We start from the raw sequence: 25794 nt of genomic DNA on the forward strand, positions 1-25794 counted from the left end.
CGATGGAAAATGGAAGTCATAGGAGTGGTTAAAGGGCTACCACTTGAAAAAATGGGTTCTATGTATCTTAAGTGAATGCATAGTTGAAAACTAAAACTAGCAATTTCAAGGGAAAAAAATGGGGGTGGATAAAGAATCATTTAACAAAATAGGACAGTCCACTCTATTTTGATTCTGCTATAAATATTACGAGTTTACCAACAGTAAACGTTTAGGCTGGATCTGGCATCTGTCAGGGAGGTTATGGGCAACACTGTTCATTTCATAGAATAGATGACTGCAATGTCCCCTTTAATCCTAAGAACTGATGACCTTATGACCACATCTAAGCACAGCAATGTCCCTGGGCCTTGGTTTCCACATCTGTAACAACACAACCTCACCCTGATTGATCGAAGGACCCATGTGTTTGCTGTGCGCCAAAGACTCTGAAACGTGAACAAAACCCATTGTTACTGCCATCAAAGTTCAAGTGGAACCAAGAGACAATGAGGGAGAAAGAATGAGAAAAGAGAAACGACAGTGGAAAGGAGCAGACAAGTGCCCAGGGCTCACAGTGCAACCCTGGAGCAGAGGCGACACTCGGGGACCAGGACAAAGGCTTTGACTCATCCGTGGTTATCTGTTTTCGACATTGTTTCATTTTAGCTTCTGAGAAGGTCGGGCACATTCTGCTGTTTTGCAGTTGGGATGCGCTCAAGTCTGGCCAACACTGCTGCTCATGTCATGTGACTCATCAATCTCTAGATCTGACCATGTGTGCAAGCCTTTGAGGAGCTCTTTTTTAATACCAGGAACCTGTTATAAAAATACAAGTCCATTGTACAACAGGAAACAGTATGTATGTACAAATATGTATATGTATGATATAGTAACACATCTCTCATTTTATTCAGTAGGAACCTATTGTTTCCTGCCTTCACTAGGTTGTACTGGCGTTACGGATTACCCAGCCAGAACAACGAACTTTTACATACCATACACTACATTACCATAGCACACATGGTACTGCTATTTTAATATAATTTGAAAGCAAAGTTGATGACAATGCAGCCATTGGGGACAGTTCTTAATTATTAAAATTCATTTCAAGTGTTGAAATGTCAAAGCTGGATAAGTTGACCCCAATGGACTCCCACCTGGAAAAGCTCCACTTTGAGAATCACTGGCAAGAATTCTGAAGGCCTGAGATTTCACAGACTACATGGATGTGGGTGGAAGACAGGAGACAGCGGCTCAGAGACACAGGATGTCACTACCATGGCCAGGGGAACGGCTGGAGTCTCCACACCCGCACTGGCTCGTTGAGCCCCGATTGCCACAGGACATGACACCTGCACACCGAGGGGTCCAGGAGAGGAGCCCCACGTTCAGAGAACCCAAACAGCTTATGATGGCAGGAAGCCCGTCTGATGTTTGCTCTGGTGAGAGCCACAACCTTCCTTACCCCAGACAGTAATCAAACCTGCACCTTGCTCCCAAGTGGAGCACCGTCTTTATCCTCCAAGGTGTTCGCTATACACGCATGTGGTGTAGTCTGCACAGAAATGGAAATATAATGATGCACACCCAAAACCCGTGTAATGTTATAAACCAACATGATCACAATTAAAAACGAATAACAAAAGCATTGTTTAAAAGATAGTTTAGAACAAAAGCTATCAATGCCTTGCCTGCAAGATGCACAGAAACACAGGAGATCCTGCAGAGCAATAATTCAAAATCCAGTTTCAATACCCGATAATAAAAATATTCACTTATTAATTGTTTTCTGTGAGCTGGGCCATGCGACAAACACTGGAAATAAGTAAGTCATCTGTTCATTTTAACAACATCTTGAGGTAGGAACTATCCTAATCACCTAGTTCCCAGTGAGGGAAACGAGGTTCAAGGCTGTAAGACCACCCCCTGGGCTCACCAGCTGACATGGTCAAAGCAAGATGTGGATGTTCGTTGACTGACTCCAGGCTCATAATATGCTGGTGTCTCCAAACAACACAACACACAAGAGCGCTTTCCACACAGTAGGAGCCAGTTAAGTACCTACTGTGTGTAAACATTTGTTCACTCCATCGTCTGGGAGTAAAGCAAGTAGAAAAAGCAAGAACACAAGCCGACTTTATTAAATGTGCTATTTTCAGAGAAAGAAGCAGACAGGAATAAAGAAATAATTTTGTACAAATTATTAAACAATATAAAAAATTATGTTAAATACAGTGACTCTTCATCTGTGAACCTCTAGATTCATATTTTGTGGGTTATAATTACATCACGTACTATAGAAGGAATCAAAGTGATTAATGTTCAATCAATATTTACAGATCCCTCGCTACGTACCAGGCATGATTCTAGGAGTTATCATTTATTAGTTAATAAAATAGACAAAATCCTTGCCCTCTTAGAGCTTATATTTGAGTGGAGGATGGGGGGTAAAATAAGAATAATAAATAAGTGGATTTTATAACACCTCACAAGATACTGTGGACTGTAAAGAAACCGAGCAGAGTAGCACAGGCCTCTTTAGGACCGTCACCTGGAGGTTGAGTCGGGTGTGAGCTGCATGACTCCCTGCGGAGAGAGCCATCCAGACAAAGGCAGCAGCCATGCAAATGCCCTGAGGCATGACTGCCCTGTTGGAGGAAAGGCCAGGGGCCAGAGAGGATGAAGGGGCCCCAGCCAGGGGAAGAGCGGCTGGCGATGTGCTCAAGAAAGCAGGGCATGCACGATGGAGGAGCAGACCAGGCTTCTGCTGGCACGTTGGCTTTTGCTGAGAGACACAGGAGTCCTTGGTGATCAGCTGAGCCCCTTCAAGGAATCGCTCGGGCCAGAGCAGACATGTAGACCCTGCAGGGGCTGCAGGAATATTTCCTTACAGCTACACCCGCCTTCTTTCTGGGGATGGAGCGCTTATGAGGCCAGTGGCGTTTCCAGTAGTGTCTATGTTTAACGAAGCATCAGGACCTCTGCTCAAGCCTCTTGTTTTCCTCCTGAGTGCGCCTCAGAGTATTAGGGCAGGAGTCTGCCGGATGATGGAGACTGCACGTTGCCTGCTTCAGGGAGGAGAGACGATGCACTGAGATCTGTGATGATGTTCTGGTGGACGCTGCCAGCACCTCCTTAGATGTGATCTGCACAAAACCCTGCAAACACCCCCAGCGGAAGATACAGTTAATCCGTTTACAGCCGAAAAAACCGTCTCTCACTTCTAGGAAAAGGAACTTCCCCTAAGTGTGGATGCATGACCCTGGGTAGGAGTGCAGACGCCAGGAAGCCCTGAAAACAGGGTGCGCTGGAACGGGGCATCGGTCTGCCCCTAAAGGACAAGCGAATGCAGCCTGGTTAGGGGTTCTGCCCTGTTAGCGCTCTCGCCACCCAACACCATCAAGGTTCAGACTCGAAGCCCCAGCAGGTTGTATTGCTGGTGATGCAGAAAGCGGAGCCCCAGCCCCCGAGTGCGGGTACGTGTGCCAGGCAGTGTCTGAGGTTGTGCGAGGTGCCTGAATTCCTCTACTCAGATCCAGGGTGTTTATTCCAAACACTCGCAGCTTTTTCTTCAGCCTTAAAACCTGTCTCAATCAGAATCCATGAGGATAGAGAAGGTGTCATAAAGCAAAGGGAAAGAGAAACATGAAGGGTGCATTTGCAGTGGGAATGAGCCAAATAGCTGATTAGAGTGAGATTTAGAGACCCCAATAAAGAGGGAAGGAAGCTGAGTAATGGAGAGATATTAGAGCAACTCCGTGCCGACGGAAGAATCTTGGAGAATAAATTGGAAGATGGGGAAGTCTATGCATAAATATTCAAGTAGCGTGTTATGGCCACATTGAAATTTTGTGGGAGATAATGTCAGGAGGAAGGCATTAATGTAAGCAATCTAGATTGGTCTCATAAGGGCAAATCCCTAGATGTTTGAGACAGAGGGTGTTTCAGCAAAGAGCCACGTGGGACTGACCTTGATGATCCTCCCCGCCCCCAGGCCTCTGACACAGGGAAGATGCTGGAAGAATCAGAGCAAAGCCCAGCATTTGACGAGCACATGGGGTGTCCCCACGAGCTGGAACAAGGCCTTTCAGAGCTCATGAGGGACTTAGGCTCAGGGATGCGGGAGTCTGGCTGGGGAAAAAAGTGGCAGCAGATCGTATAGCGCATTTTGACATAGAGCAAAAACAAATCTGTTCCCCGAGACCTCAGCCTCATTGTCCCCAGGGATCGCCCCATGCACAGAAAAACCAGGCTTCCCCCTATGAGTTCACCACGCAGCAGCTAAGACGTCCCCTCTCAGACGCTCCGACTTGAGACCCCAGGGAAGCTTTGTCTGGTTAACAAGTCTTTTCATTTCCAGGAAAGTCCATGGGCTTAACCACATTAATGGCTTGAAGCCCCACCTGCTAACTCCATATGTGAGTAGAGGCAGAAAGTGTAAGATTGATGCTTCTCTTTGAAAAACAGTTGAGGAAAGTTCTATATGCAAATTACAATGTTGAACTAATTCATTTCTCTGCCAAAATATTTAGAAGTATCCTTGCCATATAAAAATGCATGGGTAACTAATTTCCTTCCAGAAGTTTCCGTGTTAGAGAGGGAAATGCACAGAGTGGGCAACTGCCTTTGACTCCTGTTGTGAGAAAAAAAAATCTATGACGAGGGAATGACATCCACCTATGAAATTACCATCAAAATGCCACAAATCTAAACACCACCACCCACTCTCAGTGATGGTGAAGCAGACGATTCGTTTGTTCATTAAACTCACTTCGCTGCTTCCTGTCTCCGCGACGGCTGAGCGCTCCGCTGTTCTCCCGGGTTTCTGCACATAGTTTTAATTGTCTGTGTCCTCTCAACCCCGGTTCAATAGTCCCCATGATTTTGAACTTTCTAACTTTCTTAACTCTTTATTTTTTCACTTTTGAACGTCTTTATCCATTTTTTTCCTTGTATATATTCCTCCATTGGGTCCAGCATCTTATACAAAGAATCAAAAAGTTGACATAATAGTAATTCTGAGTTCATGCAACAAACACCTTAATACAAATTGCTGTCTCCAAAGTGCGCTGCCACAATCACCACTTTAGCCAAAAGTCAGTTATTGCATTTCTTCCCCTTAGAGTTACATTTTAATTTTATTGGGGTAAGATATTAACGTATTTTTGAAGCCAAATATAACTATCTCATAACAACCACAATCACAGAAAATGCGCTTTCCCACTTAAAAAGATCCTCAGAAGCAAATATTGTCACCTCTGTTACCTGTTAATGAGGTACAAAAACGTCCCATCAAAGAGTCGGTGCCCCCAATTTCTTTCCCATCCACCTCAAAATGTCTCCATGTCTTTCTAGGCTCAAGCCTGAAGTGGCCACCACCCAGCTGGGCTAGTCCCGACACCTGGCTGTTGATTCTTTCGTGCCTCTCAGGTTTCTTTTTTTTCTTTTCAATTTTTAAAAAGACTATTATTTTAGAGCAGTTTTCGGTTTACAATAAAATTGAAAGAAAAGTACAGAGAGGTCCCATATACCCCCTGCCCCCACACACACACAGCCTCCCCCACTATCAACATCCCCACCAGAGCAAGACATTCGTTACAACTGATGAACCGACACTGACATGTCATCATCGCTCGGAGTCCATAGTTTGCATTAGGCTCACTCTGGGTGTTGTACTTTCAGTGGGTTTGGACAAATGGATAATGACATGTATCTACCATTATAGTGTCATGCAGAGTATTTTCACTGCCCTGAAATCCTCTGTGCTCCATCTGCTCATCCTCTCTCTCCCTTCAACCCCTGGCAACCACCGGTCTCTTTACCATCCCCAGAGTTTTGCCGTTTCCAGAAGGTCACATAGTTGGAATCAAGCGGTCTGTAGCCTTTTCAGATTGGCTTCTTTCACTTAACCATATGCATTTAAGGCTCCTCCATGTCTTTTCAGGGCTGATAGCTCACATCGCTTTAGTGCTGAATAATAGTGCATTGTGTGGATGTATCACAGTTTCTTTATCTGTTCACCTACTGAAGGACATCTGGGTTGTTTCAAGTTGTGGTGATTACGAATAAAGCTGTTCTAAACATCCATGTGCAGGTTTTGTGTGGACATAAGTTTTCAACTCCTTTGGGTAGATACCAAGGAGCCTGATTGTTGGATCACTTGGTAAGAGGATGTTTCATTTCGTAAGAAACCACCAAACTGTCTTCCAAAGTGGCTGCATCATTTGGCACTCCCACCAGCATTGAATGAGAGTTCCCGTTGCTCCACATCCTCGCCAGCATTTGGTGTTGTCAGTCTTCTGGATTTGGGCCACTCTGATAGGTGTGTAGTGGTATCTACATTTCTCTCTAAGGAACTTTTTAAGAAAGTTCTCCTCTCTTGCTGTCTCTTCATTTTCATCCTCCTAATGACTCCTTAGGAGATCTATATACATGCCTAGGTCTCTATGTGGAAAGGTGCATTTTAAAGAATCTGGTTTCACCCTCAAACTTCCTGTTTTTCTCATGACATTTAAATGTGAAGGAAAAAAATAATAGTGGATAAGAGCCCTTATTTTAGAGTCAGATGACTAAGTTTACTACCTATGAGGTCTTTGGCAAGTAGTTTAACCTCTCAAAGCTTCCGTTTCCTCATCAATAAAATGGGGATTAAACGGGTATGTATTTATTAGATTACTTGAAAATTAAATGAGATAATAATTTGCGAATACCTTAGCAGAGTTCCCAGTGAATGTATCAAGTGTTCAGTAAATGTTTAAGGTCACGATAATTCAAGGACCTTTGGCTTCTGCATTTAGAAGTTCATCAATAACCTCCTAATTTCTTTCTTGGAATTTATTCTCTTCCTCTTTGTAGCTGCTGATGATCTTGATCGTCCTTCTTACTCATCTCTCTCCCTCGTAGCACTGACCCCTCCAATCCTGGAATAAGGAAATCTGAATGTATATAATGAACAAGCTGCTACTTGTGAGAGTGAGGCTTCAAAGTAGAGACAAATTCTACTTCGGCTTGAAAGACGATACATGGAGGAGTTAAGACGGTGCTCATATAGACTCACGACAAAAGACCGAGGGTCAAAATATAAAGTTTTGAAAACAAAGTACACTTGGGCTTCAAATTTTAAAAGTAACAATAATACGCGCTAAAATATTGTGGCCACACAGGCATAGGAAACATTATTTAAAAGGAGAGTAAAGACCTCACCGCCAGACAAAACAGGGGTTAAATTGTACGACATTGAGACACAGTGATGCTGAGATGGGACTAGTCTTGTACAATGTATTTGCCATGTGATACGGGAGACTTTCTGGTAGGAAGAAGAATAATAAAGCAGATTCCCTGTTTATCTCAACACCACTCCCAGTGCCAGCCCTCTCGGTGCAAATCTTTCTAATGGCTTCTAAATCCAGCTTGTACATGTACCAGGAGGTGGCAATTACTCAAGGACGGGCGCTCCAGTTGGGGGTTATCTATCCATCTTGCTGCTTCTCTCTTCCTTGTTTGTGGTTTGCCTGCTCATTAACCCAGGTTTGAAAGGATGGAGAGAAGATGGAATCTGAGCCGGTCAACTTTGCAGCTTGTGAGTGCTGAGTGTCAAATGCTTGCTGGGTGGAAAGGTTGAAATAAACAGGGAAAAAAGCCTTCTGAGCTCTATAGGTTTTGTGTTCTCAAGTCGTCTCTGTTCCCATTAGCATGAATAATTGAGAGTTGGCTGCATTTATTCCTATGTAATCAGATAATCTGTAGGGAAATGAGAATTCGATTCTTGGATGTCTCTATTTAAACCCTCAGGAAGAGCATCCTCAGAAGCATTACGTTGCTTAATTTTGAGCAAACTAAAAGTGGAAATGAAAAACACTAATGAAGATATTTGTTAGTTCATTATGGGGAAAAACTCAGTTATCGGAAAATTGAAAGCAGGCAATTTTCCTGGTCTCAGGGAAGACCCCAGGAGAAAGCAGAATCCATTTACAATCTAGCTAAAGAAACACTAAAAGCATAAATTAAGTATGAGCTTCATTTACAACCTATTCAATAACATTTAATATGTTAAGGATCCGATTCTCCTCACCTCACAGGAACCATATGTCAGAAAACTTAGTGAATTAAGATGGTGCGTATTTGTGAATTCAGGCTCTGCACCTGAGAAATTATCTGAATTATGTCAATGCGTGACTCTCATCGTGTATTAAGAGTCTTGGAGCATGCATTCCGTTCTCGGTGCCAACGATGAACACCACAGCGACCTTGAACATACTGTTATTTCCCAGGGGTCGGCCCACCTCTGCAGGCCCAGGATGTGGTCCTTGACACTCTCCACCTCAGGAGGACACAATCCCTCTTCCTTGCAACAGCCACATGAGTCAGAGTAAAATAACTGATGGTCCTTCCTGTGGGACCCGGGGGCTGAGACCAGAGACCCACGGCAGGTCTGCCAACTGCATGGTGAGCAGCGTTAGAGTTGATGCTGGAGTGCAGTCCTCCATTCCTTGACTGTTTCCACGACTCCATGCGGCCCTCACCCCGCTGTTCACGACTTAGGACATACACCAACACAGAATAATGGATGGAAAAATCCCTGCGGCTCTCTCAAGACGGAAGGTGGGCCTGACCCAGAGAACACCCACATCCTGCTCCCTCCTCCACACAAGCTGGTCCTCCCCACTGGGTGAGCACAGCCAAGAAAGCCAGGTGATGTGGCTGTGCTGCATAAAGCAGGATCCTGATAATCTCAGTGCTGTGGACACGATGTTTTTGTTTCCCCAAAATTCATAGGTTGAAATCCTAGTCGACAAAGATGAAGATATTAAGAGATCAGGACTTGGAAAGTGACTCAGTCATGAGGGTGGGGCCCTCGTGATGAGATTAATGCCCTAATAACAGAGACCCCAGAGAGCTCTCTCACGCCTTCCCCCGTGTGAGGACAGAGAGAAGACCCCGTCCATGAACCAGGAAGCGAGCCCTCACCAGACAGGGAATCCGTGGTCCCTTGATCCTGGCAGCCGCCAAAACTGTCCGTGGTCTGTAAGCCGCCAGGCTGTGGTATTCTGTTTAATCCGCCCGCATGGACTATGACACTCAGCTCACTTAGTGATTCACTCATCAAATATCTGAGGGCCTTTTATGTGCCTAACGCTGCTCCGGTTTCTTGGAACCAGAGAGAATTGAAAAAGATTAGCCAAATGTCTACACTATCTCACGGCAACAGCCAGGAGATGAAAGGATGTAGGTACTTGGTCCATTTGGAAGTTCCAGCAGTCATGTTCTGTGAAAATAAAGGACAGTAGAGTTGGGGAATCATGAAACAGGAAACACCACCAAACCCACTGGAATCTAACCTCAGTTTTTATTTAAAAAAAAAAGCAGGGCTTAGGACCACAGAAGCCACTGCTTTGCGGGTACAGGGGTAGGAGACCCCCAGCTCCCCGCTTCCTGCTTCTGAGCTCTTCCCCCTGAAAGCAGTGGATTTTCTGGGAACTTGTGAGTTGATTTATAACACGTTTTGTTTTCAAAGCAGAGCACATGAAAGTGGACATCAAGGGGGCTGCCTCGTATCTGATACAGACACACGAGAAAGCGGCCAGAAGGAGGCGGCCCGGGAATGTCGTCATGCTTTTGATGCTTGTTCTCTCTGTAAGATTTGTTTTAATCCTTTGAATAGGCTGTAATGAGAAGCGCGTAGTTTTTAACTTCCGAATTCTTTAAACTCCATTTGAAAGGACCAACTGAAAAAGATTAAATTCTTTTAAGTTGCATGTGTGTCTGTATGATTTTGCTGTGTCTGAATTACAACATGCAAGGGTGTCAGAACTGAGAAAAAATGCAGATTATTGCTTTTTGTTGCTTAAATTTTTTATCTATGAAACACATTGGGAATGCTTTAATTTCCATAATTGATCAACTTATTCACTAATCTCATGTTAAATAAATGTCTTCGAATTCATCTGTTTGGAAAACTTTAAAAATGAAAGCTGAGTCTCATGGCTGATATCAAAATCAACAAAGTACTAAGATGGTGTTTCGTAGTCATGAATTTTTTATCCATATGGCACAATGGGAATGCTTTAATTTCCATAACTGATCAGCCTATTGATTAATCTCAAGTGAAATAAATGCCTTCTACTTGATTTTTTTTTTAAGTTTAGAAAACCTGAATTGCAATAGTGTTTCAAAATCAACAAAGTACTAAAATCCTGCTTAATATTCACAGAAGTGTGGTGTGCAGTCACAGAATCACTGACGTTAGAGGAAAGGAGTTGTTCAGAGCTTCTTCATTCGTTACTCTTAGCCCAGGAGGAGTTAGAAGAGCTGTGTCTCTCGTGGTCCTTTCCCCTTGAACTGACTCACTCAGTCCTCAACAACGCCGAGAGAGGCACAGTGACCAGGAGAGGGTCTTGTGCCAACCAACCTGAGCCAGCTCCGCCACTCATTGCTGCGGGAGCTCAGGAATAAGTTTTCTCCCCTGCAGAGTGAGTGGTGAAGATAATACCTCACAAGATTGTTGGGAGGATCACATGAAGAAAAATATGCAAGAGCTTCCACTGCAAGGGTTTAAAACTATGGAAACGGCATACACAAAATGAAAAGAAAAGTAAGACACACATACGACTATGTATATATAAGGTATGCATATGCGTGTGTATTACATCTGAAAATATTATACTGGAAATACCATGAATATATAGAGTACAGATCTGTAAGAAAATATTAATATTATAGAGTAAAATTTGTGCCCAAGGACATTCCCTTCAGCATTTTTTATGATGGAACAGCAAGAACAATCACATGCCCAGAAGTAGAGAAATGGTTAAGAAATATGCATATTTTACCCATAGGAAGAAATATTATGATGCTATTCAAAGTGGTACTTCTGAAGACTATTGATAATGTTAAAAATTCTCACAAAATGAGATAGAAAGAAATTATAAAACTAAGGAAACCGCCTGTGTGATTCTGGCCTGTGTGCACACATACACAGGGAAAAGACTTTAATTGTTCCAACTCTTCATACTCATTTTCGAAATGTTAATAAACTAAACATCTATTTGTTAAAAAGCTGGTTTAGGAAAACCAAGAATAATGGTGACATGTAGAAAGCCAGGTAATAATTTTTATGTTCATCAAAATAGAATAATATTGGCCTCGCACAAAACAAAAGGAATGAAGTATTATAAATCACTACTTCAGTAATATCAGACCTGTAAAATTATTTCGTTTATCATCGCGTGTTCATCAAAAACATTTGAGGCTTTTCCCTCTCAGAGTGTCAGTAGAATGTTTTAAAATTCGCTTTACAATGTGCATGTGGGTGGAGAAGTCTCAGAGGGCTGGCCGTGTGCGAGGTAAGAGACCGTCTGGGAGAAACAGAATTCCGAAGGCCGCCGGCTCCGGAAGGCCGTGTTCTGAATGATTGGGCCAATTTTCATTTTACAGGGTAGAGAAATTCCAAACTCACAGACGTTTTCCCTGAAATTCTCAACACCGTTGGGAGAAGGGGATAAAATTTGACACAACATTTCACAAGTGTGGAGGCATCTGTTGACATCATCTTCTTTGATTCTCAAAATGACACAACGTACGTTAGATGGATCAACTATCCCCACTTATATGACGCTAGTAAAATAAATTGGAAAGGTTTATTATTTAAAAATTATCATTTAAATTAGGAAAAGCGATCCCTAATCGCAATATCACATTATTTGTAATCTATTCACCAGGAGATCTGTTTTGCATTGGAGATTCAAATGTGCTCATTTCTAGCTGAATTTTAAAGAGATTCTAACGTTATTATCTGATGTTTTTATTGAAAATAGTTAAATAACTTGCTGCTTCTCTAGAATCTGGAGTCTAAATTATAATGAACTAGGAACCAGAGGACCCCATAGATTCAGGACATAAGGCAAAATAAAATCTGCATTTTTTAAAAAGTTATGTCAAAGCTTTATCAAGTCAGCAGCCAGAGTCCCCATCCTTGCTGGAGATTGGCCATGGAGAACAGTCATGACCCAGCCCCTCTCTTGTGGAGTCTCCTCCAGCCTAGGTTGGAGGCGGCCTTTGGCTGGTGGGCGTCACTGGGTCAGCCCTTTCTCAACCACCTCTGCGGAAAGACTATGTGGAATCACAGAGGAAGATCAATTGCTTGGCTGGCCAAGGAGACCCCTCCTCTCTAACAAAAGCTGCCCCAAGTGGTCTCCAGTCGAATCACAACTGGCCTTAAAACCTTTTCAATCTATCATAGTTTGGGAGTAGATGTTTTCACCATGTGATTCTTCTCCCTCCCTGTCCAAAACCGAGCTTACTTACTCGATAAGCAAAAGAGGTATTATTGATGAAATGCTCTTGTAGTACATCAGCTTGAGTTTGTCACCTCAATCGATAATTTATGCCCTGGGGCCAAGCAAAAAGAGAGAAATTTTCAAGTCTTTATAGACTATCAAACTCCAAACTGTCAGCTACTCCTGATATAAATCTATTTTAATTTCAGTTTCTTCTGAGTCACTTAGCTTCCAAAAGGCTGTACTTAAAGTACAAAGGAGGATGTAGGAGGCACCTTGATGAAAAACAGTGCAAATAATTCAAAACCGTGAACGATTATCAAGTCACTGGCCATCGGACAGTAAGATTCTCACTATACTTTCTCCTCAGCAAATGGCGTCTTCTTTATCCATTGTCATCGCTATATTTCCATTTTCTGCAGTCAATTATGCATTAAGGAATTATGATGCTTCCATGTGTCCTTGAAAGCAGGTGTTAGCTTATTTGGTTAATTAGAGAACAATACAAGTTAGAAATTCCAGGTTTGGTGCTGGGCTACACAACACACCTTCTCTGGTCCCACGTCAAAGGATTTGACCATCTCTCCTTGGTCAATCACAAGATAAATCTGCTCTCTGTCAGAAGAGACAGACAGACAGCCTGCAGGAATCCAAGCAATGCTGTCTGCAGTAATAGGAAATCTCAAAAGGAAAATCCAGTCGGTTCTCGTTATTCATGGTGCTTGTTCTGTGAAGTCCCCAAGAACCCTGAATTAGCCATGGCTGCACTATTGCTCCCAGGAGAAACACAGAGTTAGGTTCTGTGGGCCTCTGGTCAGGACATTGTCATCAACCGATCGAAGCATAATATTGTTTCACGTGTGACTCCGTTTAAAGACATCTTATTTAATACGTATTGTTGGCTCGTTAACATGGAACTCACTACTAACAGCGTAACTCATGCCCCAAGGAAGGAAGCTTACCTAAGACACATATTTCCTCCACAAGGTCTTCTTGATCCAAGGAACACTGGACAGCACTTCAGAACTCTGCTTGGGGCAATTGTAAACAGTGAAATCACCAGTGAAAATCATAAAAGTGCAAAGAGACTTGGCACTCAATAGCCCGTGAAAAGAACACCTGTTCACAGTGTGAGAGCTGAAACAGGAAGGCAGAGCGTCGCCTGCCCACCCTCAGCTGGGGACGAACACGCTGGGAGACTCAGATTGTCACCATTCTGGGCATGTCCAGGAATGACATGAAAGCACCGTGAGCAGTCTTGATTTTTGAGTTATAAACAAATTTTAACAATTAAGCTGCTCTGGAAAAGAGGAATCCACAAATAATGAGGATCCACTGTGCATAGGAAAGGAAGCCAAGACCTCACACGAAGGCACCCACAAATGCAAAGATCAACTAAGTCATAAAAATATTAACGATGTTTTTCAATAATCCTTCTGGGTCAAAATCTACGTATGATTTGTAAACCATATGGTTTATTTCATTAGCATAGATAAAATATGCCCCCTTTTAAAATAGAACCAAAGAGGAATTCTCTGTCATTAGTTGAATGCATTGGGCCGCCTTCTGAATGGATCTGACGCCTTTAAAAGAGAAAAGAAGAACTCAAAATAGATAATTTAGATCTAAAACAGGACAGGGGCCATCTGAGAGAAGCAGAAGATGTGACTATTACGAGGAACCTGGGATAACTCATTAGGAACAACACGATGTTGACCTTCAGGAGTGGTGATGGTAACACAGAGTATAGAGATATTCAATCTTACCAAATTGTTTACATCAATTAAATGCAGGTTTTGGTATGCCAATTATACCTCAGTAAGGCTGGAAAAAAGAGCATTCGTCCTGTCATTCCCATGGTTTCTCTCCGTGATGCCATGTTACATAGGCCCTGAAAACCAAACCAAGGGACTCAGTCCCCAAAACCAAAAACTGAGTCTTTCCCAGTTTTCACAGGGGGTGAGAAGGGAAACCTATAAAAAGAATTCTCTTGATTTTTTTCTCAAATCTTTGACATCCTTACTTTTTATCAAGTATAAAAAGATTAATATCAAAAGAAGTCATAAATAAATGTCAACCCCAAAATGTAAAGATCAAACCATCATCTTTGATTCTGCAGCTTGTTTTTATTTTTCTGTCTTTTGTTGGAAATGTTGCTTGTACTAATTTTATTTTGCATATATTTTTCACCATCATATTCTATAATAGAAAAATTATCCTTTACATGAAAATGCAATTAAATACATTATTATCTATGGTATTGAGTAAAAAGTGTCTAATTTCCAGTTACACTACTCCCTGAGTATGTTAAGAAAATGCTGATCTGAGCCAACCCTTTCACTCTACAGTTAAAGAAAATATGCCCCCAAAGTTAAGTGACAATCACTAAACATTATCTAATCCATTTCCATTCCTTCATTCAGCATTTCAAGCACTTTTTATGTTCTAGGGACTGTGTTAGCTCTCGGAAAACAGAAGGGAAACAAAACATACTCTTCACACCACTCGTGGATCTTTCAGTCTAGTGAGGACTGCGTATAAAATTACTTCAAATAGGGTTTTGGAATAGTTCTCTATCAATTGTCCTTAAAGTGTGATTTAACAATATTCACTCATGGCTCAAGTAAGGGCTTTTTATGAGAAATGCAGATTACATTATGTAAGAACTTAGTTTTCTGCTGAGAATAGCTGCTAGGTCAGTGACTGATATCACCAGGCGATGGTACAAAATCCAGCCTTGAATTCTCCAGAATCTAAGAGGAAATTTCCATAACAGCGAGTCTCCTCCCCCAATTCAGCTTCCCAGCTATTTCAAGGTTGAGTTTCCACATCACCTGTTCTGTGAGGCCTTCCCAAGACTCAGACAGACGGAGTTTCTCCCTTCTCCATGCCTGTGCAATACTCACTTGCAGTTAGTTGTGCAAGTGCACTAAGAAAATGCAGGGGGCATCGTACTTATTTGTCGACACCGGTACGCTGAGCTCCTGAAAAGCAGGGATTGGTGTATTAATGGGTTCGCCCCAGTGCACAAAACTTGGCTGACCCATGTAAGTGCTCAGTGAGAGTTTGAAAATGGAATTAAGTGATGATGATATGTAAAGCATCAAAGAATTGTACGCTTAAGGTAGCAGTTAGGATGTGAGCTAAATTTTCATCCATTGGGCAAGTTATTAATCACCATCCTACTGGAAAGTTAGTGAGTTGGATATAATTCCCCTCCAACAGGTTAGCACACGTGTGGCTAGCAGGCATACTAGCAGGTGGAAAAATCCGTTTGTCTAATAGCATTCAGATATCCTCAGAAACTCCCGACGTGCGTCGGGGACAGACCCCAGAGCTCGGCCACAATGCCCTTGGCTTCCCTTGAGCACGACGTCTGATTCTCCCTTCCTTCCCCACCTTCAGGGAGGAGGCATTTTGAAGAGCCTTCCATTTATTCTGCGGGAATGGGAGCAGCACCTAAATAGCAAGCCTCCTTCCGCTTGTTTCCTCAAAGACATGATTCATTTCACTCCATCTCCTTCAGAGGAAGAAACCTGAGTTACATACGATGAAATTCGGTTCTTCTTGGGATTCTCGACCATCTGGGCATGCGGGTTTAGGAAGGATCGAAGGGGAAGAACAGGCTGGCTCATGCGGCGTCTCTTGAAACGCTCAGAAAACCCCATTGTGGTAGCCCAGGGGCTGGGTTGACCCAGCACTTCACGTCCTGGGACATCATTATTTAGTGCCCCAGATGGCTTCATGCTATTCAGTTTGTAAGTCCTCCACACTCCATCGCTGCCTGGAGTGTCTTTGTCCTTTAACTTGATTGTCTAAGCAAGTTCACGCTTAGACATCTCTCTGGCCGAAGATTCCTTAATCTCCATCAATCCTGGTGATCACAGGACCTGAAAACAATTCTTCCCCGGCAGGGGGTATGATATACAACACCTGCTTCGTATTTCCCTACGTGGCTCAGCACGACAGTAAATCCAGGGCAGAGTGATCATTTGAAATAACAAACATATGTCAATGCAGGACTCGAAGACGCACAGTTGTCAGGCATCCCCTGAAAGACATTTTCAGCATAACTTTATACCACCACAAGCAGGGAAAACATGACTTTACCCCAAATTCTTTCAGAGAATGTGCCCCTCATCCAGAGAAGAAAGTCAATTTGATCCTTATGGATTCTGACTCCAAGTATAATTGCATTTTGTGATACACCAAAAAATCTCACCTAAAAATCTGATCTCATGTGCTTGAAAAAACTGACTAAGAATGTGAGACTTGAATAAGAATTCGAGAATTCTATAGGCTTCCCCTTCATTGATGAGCCAAGAGACTTTTCCAGCCCTCTCTTGCCTTGCTGCCTGTAGACCTGGAATCCATGAGTCAGGATGATGGAGCCACAAGGCAGACACTGAATACAAGAACCTGAGTCACGATGAAAGGGAGACCTCTCTAGAGAGCCACTGGCCCACAGCAGGTTTTTGTGAGCGAGAAATACTTCTTTGTTGTGTTGAACCACTGACGTCCCAGGGTTATTTTGTTATTGGATACATCCCAGTGTTACACAGACTAATAACAAAAACTACTGTCTTAGTCTGTTCAGGCTGCTGTAACAAAATAGCACAGACCGAGAAGCTTAGATACAACAGACATGCATTTCTTACAGTTCTGGAGGCTGGAAGTCCGAGGTCAGCTGCCAGCATGGTTAGGTTCTGGGGAGAGCCCCTTCCTGGTTCATAGATGGCAGTCTTCTCACTGTGTCCTCACGGTGGGAGGGGAGGGAGTTCTCTGGAGACTCTATAAAAGCGCTAATCCTGTTCATGAAGGTCCCACCCTCATGGCCTGATCACCCCCAAAAGGCCCCACCTCCTAACACCATCACATGGGAGGTTAGAATTTAATATATGAATTTGGGGGACACAAACATTCAGACCATAGCAGCTGGATTTTTTTTTTTTTACCAGACTCTCATGTGTTTACATGTTTAACATTTTTATTAAAATAAGGCACACAAGTAGGAAAGTGCACAAGCCACTTTAAGTACTGTCATGTGCCACATAATGATGTTTGGTCAACGCTGGATGGCATGTATGATGGTGGTCCCACAGCTGAGTACCATCGAGCCTAGGTGTGTAGTAGGCTGTACCATCTAGGTTTGTGTAAGTGAACACTATGATGTTCGCACAAGGACGAGATCCCCTAACATGTTTCTCAGAACGTATCCCCACTGTTGAGTGATGCATGACAGGATACAACTCAGTGAATTATTGCAAAACAAATGCAGCCCTGTAGCCACCATCCGCGTCGAGAAATAAAATTTAATCTTTACACTCTACAAGGCTATCTTTGCAGTGACCCCAACATGTTCTCCTTTCTATCCAGCTCTGATACTGGCATTCAGGAAGCAATGTCACAGCTGGTCAAAAGGGTTTGGGATAGGAATCCAAGAGGGACTATGTAAGGTCAGGTAAGGGGAGCACCAACAACCATCATCCTCTCCAAAAGAAGTCGCTCCCCCATTATGAGACTCTAAGGCACTTGGGCAGACAAGCATCAAAGACACTTATGAGTGGGGGGCACGCTAACTCTAGTCGCCCACACACCATTCCATAGATGCTACAGGCAGCCCATGGAAACAGAGCACGGCCATCTTTCTAGGCAACAGGAGAATTGCATGACCTGACGTCAGATCTGATATTCAAGTTGGTATTTGTTAATGATAATGCCAGGATATATAGTGCTACATAAAAAACTTACATTTGTGACTCCAAAGAGACCTAAATGGAGGTAGCTTCATTAATCTGCCAAACGCAGAGAGGGGCAGACCCTCACTGCAATGTTATCAAATAATTGCCTATGTTTTAATGAAGTTTTAAAAATCCACATAGCACTGCTCAGTCGCTTTCTCGCTGCCACTCTTTTGTTGGACACACATTTGTTTATCAGCGTGAAGCAGCCTTTAACCTCCCTGCGTAGCCAGGAGCCATGCGAGTTACCATTTAATTAGAATTCTCGAGTTTTAATCCTAGTGAGGTTATTGTCTTTAGCTGGTTTCACATTCCTCATTTGCCCCATCAGGGCCACATGTGTTGGGGAAAGCAGGGCTGTGCCGGCTTGCCGTTATTATTTGAAAGAAGGGAAAATCTAAGTGAATGGATGCTTTATGGGAAAGATGCCTGCGGGTTGAAAACAGCATGTGTGTTAAATAGACAACTTCCTACTCAAGAGAGCATTGTGAGGTTGAGTGTGACCCAACCCCAACAGCTGCATGGTCATCTCCTTTCTCAGAGACATCCTTTCCACTCCTGCAAAAACTGGAAGACTTGAGCTCCAAAGTCCTTCCAGGGCCCAGGCCGTGATTCTGTAACAAGTTAGTGGCAGATTCAGAATCTGAGTTCAGCTCCACTCCATGGAGCCGGGGAGCCCACGGCAGCAGAGGGAGATGCTCAGCTAATGTGGGTTGTGGATGTTAGTACAAAATTACCTTCATTTCCAGAACAAAAGTGCTTATGGAGGAAACATCCCATTTCTTTCTGCTGTGCCAACCATCGCCTTCCCGCCCTGTGCAGGATGCCTGCAAACCCACTGGGCACCAGGACCATGAGTCAGGTACTTTGGGGATTTTAAGGAGGAAAACACCAGGATGAGCCTGAAGCTCTCTGCTGTTGTGAAACCAGGAACATGGAGACAGGGCTGCCCTGGGTCACAAACTAGCAGGTCAGACCCAGGTGCAGGTCAGACAACAGAAAGACAACCCTCTGCACCTGTGGCTGATCTGGCTGAGAGACTGGCTGTGCCAGTCTCAGATGGAAATTTAGACAATTTCCTCAAGTTTTATTAAGCTTCAACGGCAGACTTTGAAAAACCCATTCCTCATCATTAAGTAGATGACCTGTTAGCTTGTACTTATTTTAATGACCCAAAGGGATAATCTGACAGAACCAACTAAACCTGCCGGCTTTCTCAACACCACGTCGGAAATCCCTTCCGCTGATCAGAATGTCTCAAGGACACTGGAGCCCCTAGTCTCTCCACGGTTAGGATTAGTATCAAATTAGCTCAATAGCCATCTTTATCACTTAAAATTGTTTCAATTTAAATCTAGGAAGAGATTAATTTGTCTGTAGCAATAGTGTAGAGCCGATATATGAGAAGAGTGACTTCAGAAGATGCCAAGGGGAAAAAAAGCTTAAATGAATATTTAATGATTTAGTACAGGGTCTAATGGAACTTCCTCCCCTGTAGATGCTTAATACATTTGTGGGAGTAAAAAATTATGCTGGTAAAGTGCTACTGAGCACTCAGGCACATGCCACAAGATGTCGGATTATCATCTCGCTTCTCTGGGGAAATGTGATGGTATCACGGTCCCATTTTGTGCAGGATAAAGGCAACCTGATTGACAGAGTGATCTCCATGTTTCCAAGAGGCACGAGACTCCCAGCTCTGGACCAAAACCTCCATCCCTCGGAACCGTCATGCAGAAGCATTTTGCAATGATGCCCACCTCCGAAATAGACATGATTGCTTGGAAATTGAGGTCACACCTGCTGAAATTGCCAGCGGATGCTCACCTGCAAGAAGTGTCATTAAAGCGGGAAGAAAGCGTGAAAGCTAGAAACCCGATTTATGCACAGTTTGGAGACATGACCAGACAGAGGAAAAGCACAGTGTCTCTGACAGTTACTCATCCCTTCCTCAGAGGAGAAAGTGTGATGCTAATCCCAGATAAAAGCCAACTTTCACTTGTAAATTTTATTTTTGAAAAAAAGTATCGACTAGTGTTATATCGTTATATCGTTAGTATTTTATTTAGCTTACTTCACCAGCATCGTGGCTTTTGATTCCCCAGAATCTTGTGAAACAGGAAAGAAAAGTATCTTTATTCCCATCATACAGTTAATGAATCAGAGTTTCGGAGATGCTAAGTGATTTTCCCAAAGTGCACGACACAACTCAAATATGGCAGAGAGGAGGCTGTGGAGGACCCTGCGGCAAGCATAGGCTGTGAAGAACATGTGAAGATTCACCCACGGCCGCTCACTGTGGGGACTGTCCCCTGGGCAAGACACTCACACGCCTGAAGGGCCATTGTGAGCAGCAGCTAAGTTGAACTGACGTTGGAAGACTAAAGCATGATGGTGGCCCCCTTGCTGGAGGGGAGAGTGAGCGCCTGCAAGGACCAGGTAAGAGGGGGAGTCCTAGCTACAGTCCGGCTCACCGGGGTCCACCAGGTCTGCGCGCCCACCCACGTCCTTTCCCCAGTCCTGGTGTGTAGGACTGAGTTCCGTACGGCTGAAATACTTGCAGTTGCAGTAGCCACTGTGTTGAGTCCCTGGCTGTAATGGATAATTTTATATGTCAGCTGAACCAGGCTAAGGGATGCCCAGAGAGCTGGTAAAACATTACTTCTGGGTGTGTCTGAACAGATCAGCATTGGAATCTGGAGACTGAGTAAAGAAGATCCACCCTCTCCGGTGGGGGTGGGCACCATCCGATCCAGTAAGGACTCAAATAGAACAAAAAGGCGGAGGAAGGGCGAATTCCCTGTCTCTTCTTGAGTTCGGATGTCCATCTCCTCCTGACATGGTTCTTGGGCCTCTTGATCAGGACTGAATTACACACCAGCTTCCCTGGGTCTCCAGGTTGCAGATAGCATGTTGTCGTGAATCTCAGCCTCCGTAGTCATGTAAGCTAATTCCTACACTAAATCTCCTCTTATATCTGGATCCATATCTATATCTATTTATCTGTGTCATCTATCTATTATCTATCTATCAACTATCTATTACCTATCATCTGTCTAGCTATCGTCTATCTATCATCTATCGATCTACCTATTACCATCTATCTGGCTACCATCTATCATCTATCTATCTTCTATCATCTATCTATCTATCTTCCAACTATCATCTATCTATCTATCATCCTACCTATCTATCTCTCTATCATCTATCTATCTATGATCTATCATCTATCTATCATGTATGTATCTATCATCTGTCATGTATCATCTACCCATCTATCATCTATCATCTATGTATCTATCTATCATCTGTCGTCTATTTACCTATCATCTATCTATCTATATATCAACTATCTATCATCTATCTATAATCTGTCTATCATCTATCTGATTGGTTCTGTTTCTCTGGAGAACCCTGACCAACACACTGGCCTTAGGGGTAACAGTCCCCAGAATAGAGATGTCAAATGGGAAACTTCTGAAGCTGCCTTCACCACCCTGACAAGATGTCAGCTCAAAAACAATATCAACTCCCTGGCGAGGGGTGTGCTTAGGGCCCTGATGAGAGACCTAAAGCAGGAGTCAACACACTTTCCTGGTAAACAGTCAGACAGTAAATATTTTAGGCTTTGCAGATCCCAAGGTCTCTGTCTCAATGATTTGACTCTGCTACTGAAGCGGGAGAGGAACCTCAGACAACCCGCAAACAAATAGAACATCACTGACAAAGAAAGGCGCGGGCTGGGGGCTGGCCCCGTGGCCGAGTGGTTAAGTTCGCGTGCTCCGCTGCAGGCAGCCCAGTGTTTCGTCCGTTCGAATCCTGGGCACGGACATGGCACTGCTCGTCAGACCACGCTGAGGCAGCGTCCCACATGCCACAACTAGAGGAACCCACAACGAAGAATACACAACTATGTACCGGGGGGCTTTGGGGAGAAAAAGGAAAAAATAAAAAAAATCTTTAAAAAAAAAAAAAAAAAAAGAAAGGCGCGGGCTGGATCTGGCCCTGTGCCTCATAAGGTGCCCATCCTTGACCTGAAGCCTGCAGGGTGGTGACCTCTGTCTCGTGCCCCTTACCTCGCTGGGGACAGCTGGATTCAGACTCCCGTCTGCAGAGCAGCACAGTGGGACCAGGTAATCCTTGCCCCTACCACCCCTGCCATGCAGGATGGGGTGTGGCTGCCAGAGCAGACGCACGAGGCCTCGCTCCGCAGTGCAGGACCGTCGATCTGCTGAAGGCGTCCTTCCCCATTCCACCTGGAAAAGGGGATGAGAACTGATTGACACTCACACGGAGCACACAGCAGCAGCCACTGCCAGCGACACCTCAGGGCTGCACTCTCTCTCCTGCCGTCTCTGCTGTTACAGGCCTGCGCCGTGCGATAGAAATAGCACGCCAGCCACAGAGGCAATGTGGATTTCTAGAAGCCACGTTCAAAAAAGCAAAAGGAAACAAGTTAGATTAATTTTCATAATGTGTATTATTTAGCCCAAAATATTTGATATTATCACTTAAGCATGCAATCAATATAAAAATGACTCATGAGATAATTTGCATCCTCTTATTCACACTCAGGTCTTAGAAAACTATGTGTCTTTTGCACTTAAAGCCCCTCTTGGTTTGGACCAGCCACAGTTCAAGTGCACGATGGCCCATTGGCTGGCGGCTACCATTTGGGACCGTGGAACTGCAGTCTAAAGACATCTGGGTGTCTGGACAGCCGACCAACAGGACGCCACCTCCTCCACTGCATCGATGACGTCCTGCGGGTCAGACAGGACAGCGGATGCGGGTCAGTGTGCCGGAGGCCTCGCAGGACACACGCACTCCGACCGGAGGACTGGTTCTCTGGGCCTGAGTTTCCTCCTCTGTAGAGAGGCAGCAATTGTGATACCTTGCCGTGGTTGCTAAGAAGATTAAATGACTTCCACGCATAGAGCACTGAGAACAGCATCCAGGACTTCCCAAGTGTTCACACGTTCTTTCCATTATGAGATATGAAAAACGACAAGCTGATTAAAGAAGAAATATTCTAATAAACAATTCCAAAGGAAAAAAAATGGTACTCAAGCACTTGAGCCTAACCAGAATCCTTCCGTTGCCCTCACCACCAAGGCAAGTCGAGGATAAAAAGGCAGGATCTCTAGATGCTTTCAAACTCGGCGATATTTAAGCTCCATATTTAGACAGCTGTCCTTACGAGTTCACGACATTTGTGCTAAGCTGTTCCCACTTAGGTGGAAATACATTTCACACTGTTCAGTGATCCCAACAGCCCCACAAACCACCTCCACGTTTCGACCGGCCCCTCTTAAGGGGTTGGCCCCGTGTGTGTGTCTCCCAACCGTTACCTGGGAGTTGAAAATCCCAAGGGCACCATGGAACCTGTGAGAGCTTGTTAATCGGCAACAGCCTGGGAGAGCGAACCTGGTCTGGTTTTTATTTAGGGCAGCAACTCAGCAGTGCTTTTTATTAACTGCCCAGGTAAAGACAAGGTTTACTGTATTCAGGATCTAAAATAAAAAGAAACTTAGCTGCCCAGATGGTAATAAACGAAGCTAATAATGGGCTGGAACAGTTTTCTGAGATCTTGGCACAGTTTTGAGGCTGGAAGTCGAGTGGAGCAAACTTTCACTTCGCGTCAGAGGAGCCAGCTATTAACGGCCCGCCCATTGCTGCAGGTGCACAGGCACCGCCACCAGGACACCGGGCGCCCAGGGAGAGTGTGCAGGAGACTTTGGGGCCATCGGCTCTGTGGACAGGGGTTGATCTTGGGTTTTCTGAAGAGTCTGAATGATCCTGCATCAGCATCTTGGGCTCGACCCAGCGGCACACGGAGCCCGCGTGGGATGAGCCGGGCGGTTCACCGCCTCTTCCCCTCTGCACTGTCACACACGCACTCGCGGCCTTTCCCTTCCTCTGGTCTATGCAGCACCTTCGGGAAACATTCATGGATAAATTTTAAATCCCCAGAAAGGCTCTGTGTAAAGAAAATGGATCATGTCTCCCCACTTTGCGCCCAGATGTCATGTTACTTCCACGCGGAGGCTCAACAGGCTTCGCATCAATTACATCACTGTCAGCCAGCCCAGGCCGTGGGTCTGTGCTCGTCACTGTTCTCCTCGTTGCGCCGACTCCATTCCAGGACCACGCCCACCGTGCCTGTGGTGGCTGAGTGCCGCCGCTCGGCCCTGCCACCCGGACTCCATTGATCCGTTGCATTCCGGTTTCCCAATGCAGCAACTGTGGTTCCCACTGGGGGTCTGACCCATGGAGTAAACTGCTACCACTATAGTAAGTAAATATGAATTCTGATATCAACACCATACCCCATCCACACCCATGAAATGCCATTCCCTTATTAGGCACCTACTTTGTGCAAAACTATAACTAGACTGAGCCCTTAGGCTGTAACCACGAGCAAGCTCTTCCCCGAGAAGCAGGAGCTGAGAGAGGGAGGAAGGTGGGGAGCTGTGGGGCCAGATACCAGGGGCAGCCCTAAAATGTGAAGAAGGAAGAGAGAACCCTGGGAGTTTCTAGAAGGAAAGACGGCTGAGAAGATGGCCTGTGAGAACAAGGACAGGCAAGAACGGAGGGGAGGGGTCCCTCAGAGGGACCTGCAGGCGAGAAGGGCACCTTCAGATGAGGACGGAGTGGCGGGGGGCGGGCAGCAGAGAGGGAGGACTTGGAAGGGAGGCTGGGCCAGGTTTTCGAAACTTTAAATAAAATGCTGAGAAACTCAGTCTATTACATTGGTGAGAGGTATTAAATTTGTTGTAATTTGACGTTCCAATCTTACAAAAATAATCATATGAACTTTGGATAGAGTCACAGAAACAACCTCATTTCTGCTCCAGGTCCATCACACACACACTTTGAAGCGCTGTCCTGTACGTGTGAGATACATCACCAATACAGGTCAGAGTTGAAAGGTCATGAACCAGCCCTTGTTATTGCACTCATTGAACAGCAGGACTGCTTCCTGATCAGAGACTGGATGCTGGAGGTGATCGGGGAGGTGCGGGTGGTAATCCTCTACTTGATGGAAGATCTTGGACCAGGAGGTCCCAGTCCACCTAACTTCCCGTGTGCCCAGGGCCGGCCCGGTGGCGTAGTGGTTAAGTTCACGTGCTCTGCTTCAGCAGCCCAGGGGTTTGCTTGTTCAAGTCTTGAGTGTGGACCTAGCACCACTTGTCAAGCCACGCTCTGGCAGCATCCCACATAAAATTAAGGAAGATTGGCACAGATGTTAGCTCAGTGACAATCATCCTCACACACACAAAAAAAAAGAATTACCGTGTACCCAGACATAAAGCTCCGAGAAAAGAGAAGAGGCTCCCATCTTCTAACAAGAGGCCAGAAAGAGTCCTCTGAACAACTGGAATGCATCAACATTTAGATATATGAGTAAATAGTCTAATTTGTACTTAAGATTGATGAATCTATAATATAATAATTTATAATAACACACAAAAATTTAATGATGAGTTTAGTCACACGTATGTACAAGATCCAGGTGATAATCCCTCCAAGACCAGCCTGGCACTCAGCCGCCTGCCTGGTTCTCACCTGAGGACCCCATGAGCCCCATGCCATTCCCACCGCTGCAAAGCTCTGGGAGCCTGCTGACACCCCCAGTCATCAGGCACCCCAAGAGAGCAAGGGCAGGGATTCCTAGCTGCCCCATTATGACCCCCATGTCTGGGAGATGCTGCATCTCCAGCTCCTAGAGTGGCCAGACCATACCAGGAGGGTCCTGATTTCCTCTGGCCGAGCTGCGGGCCAGGGAGTGTAGA

Source organism: Equus asinus, chromosome 27, assembly GCF_041296235.1.
Source record: "Equus asinus isolate D_3611 breed Donkey chromosome 27, EquAss-T2T_v2, whole genome shotgun sequence".
Taxonomy (NCBI): Eukaryota; Metazoa; Chordata; class Mammalia; order Perissodactyla; family Equidae; genus Equus; species Equus asinus.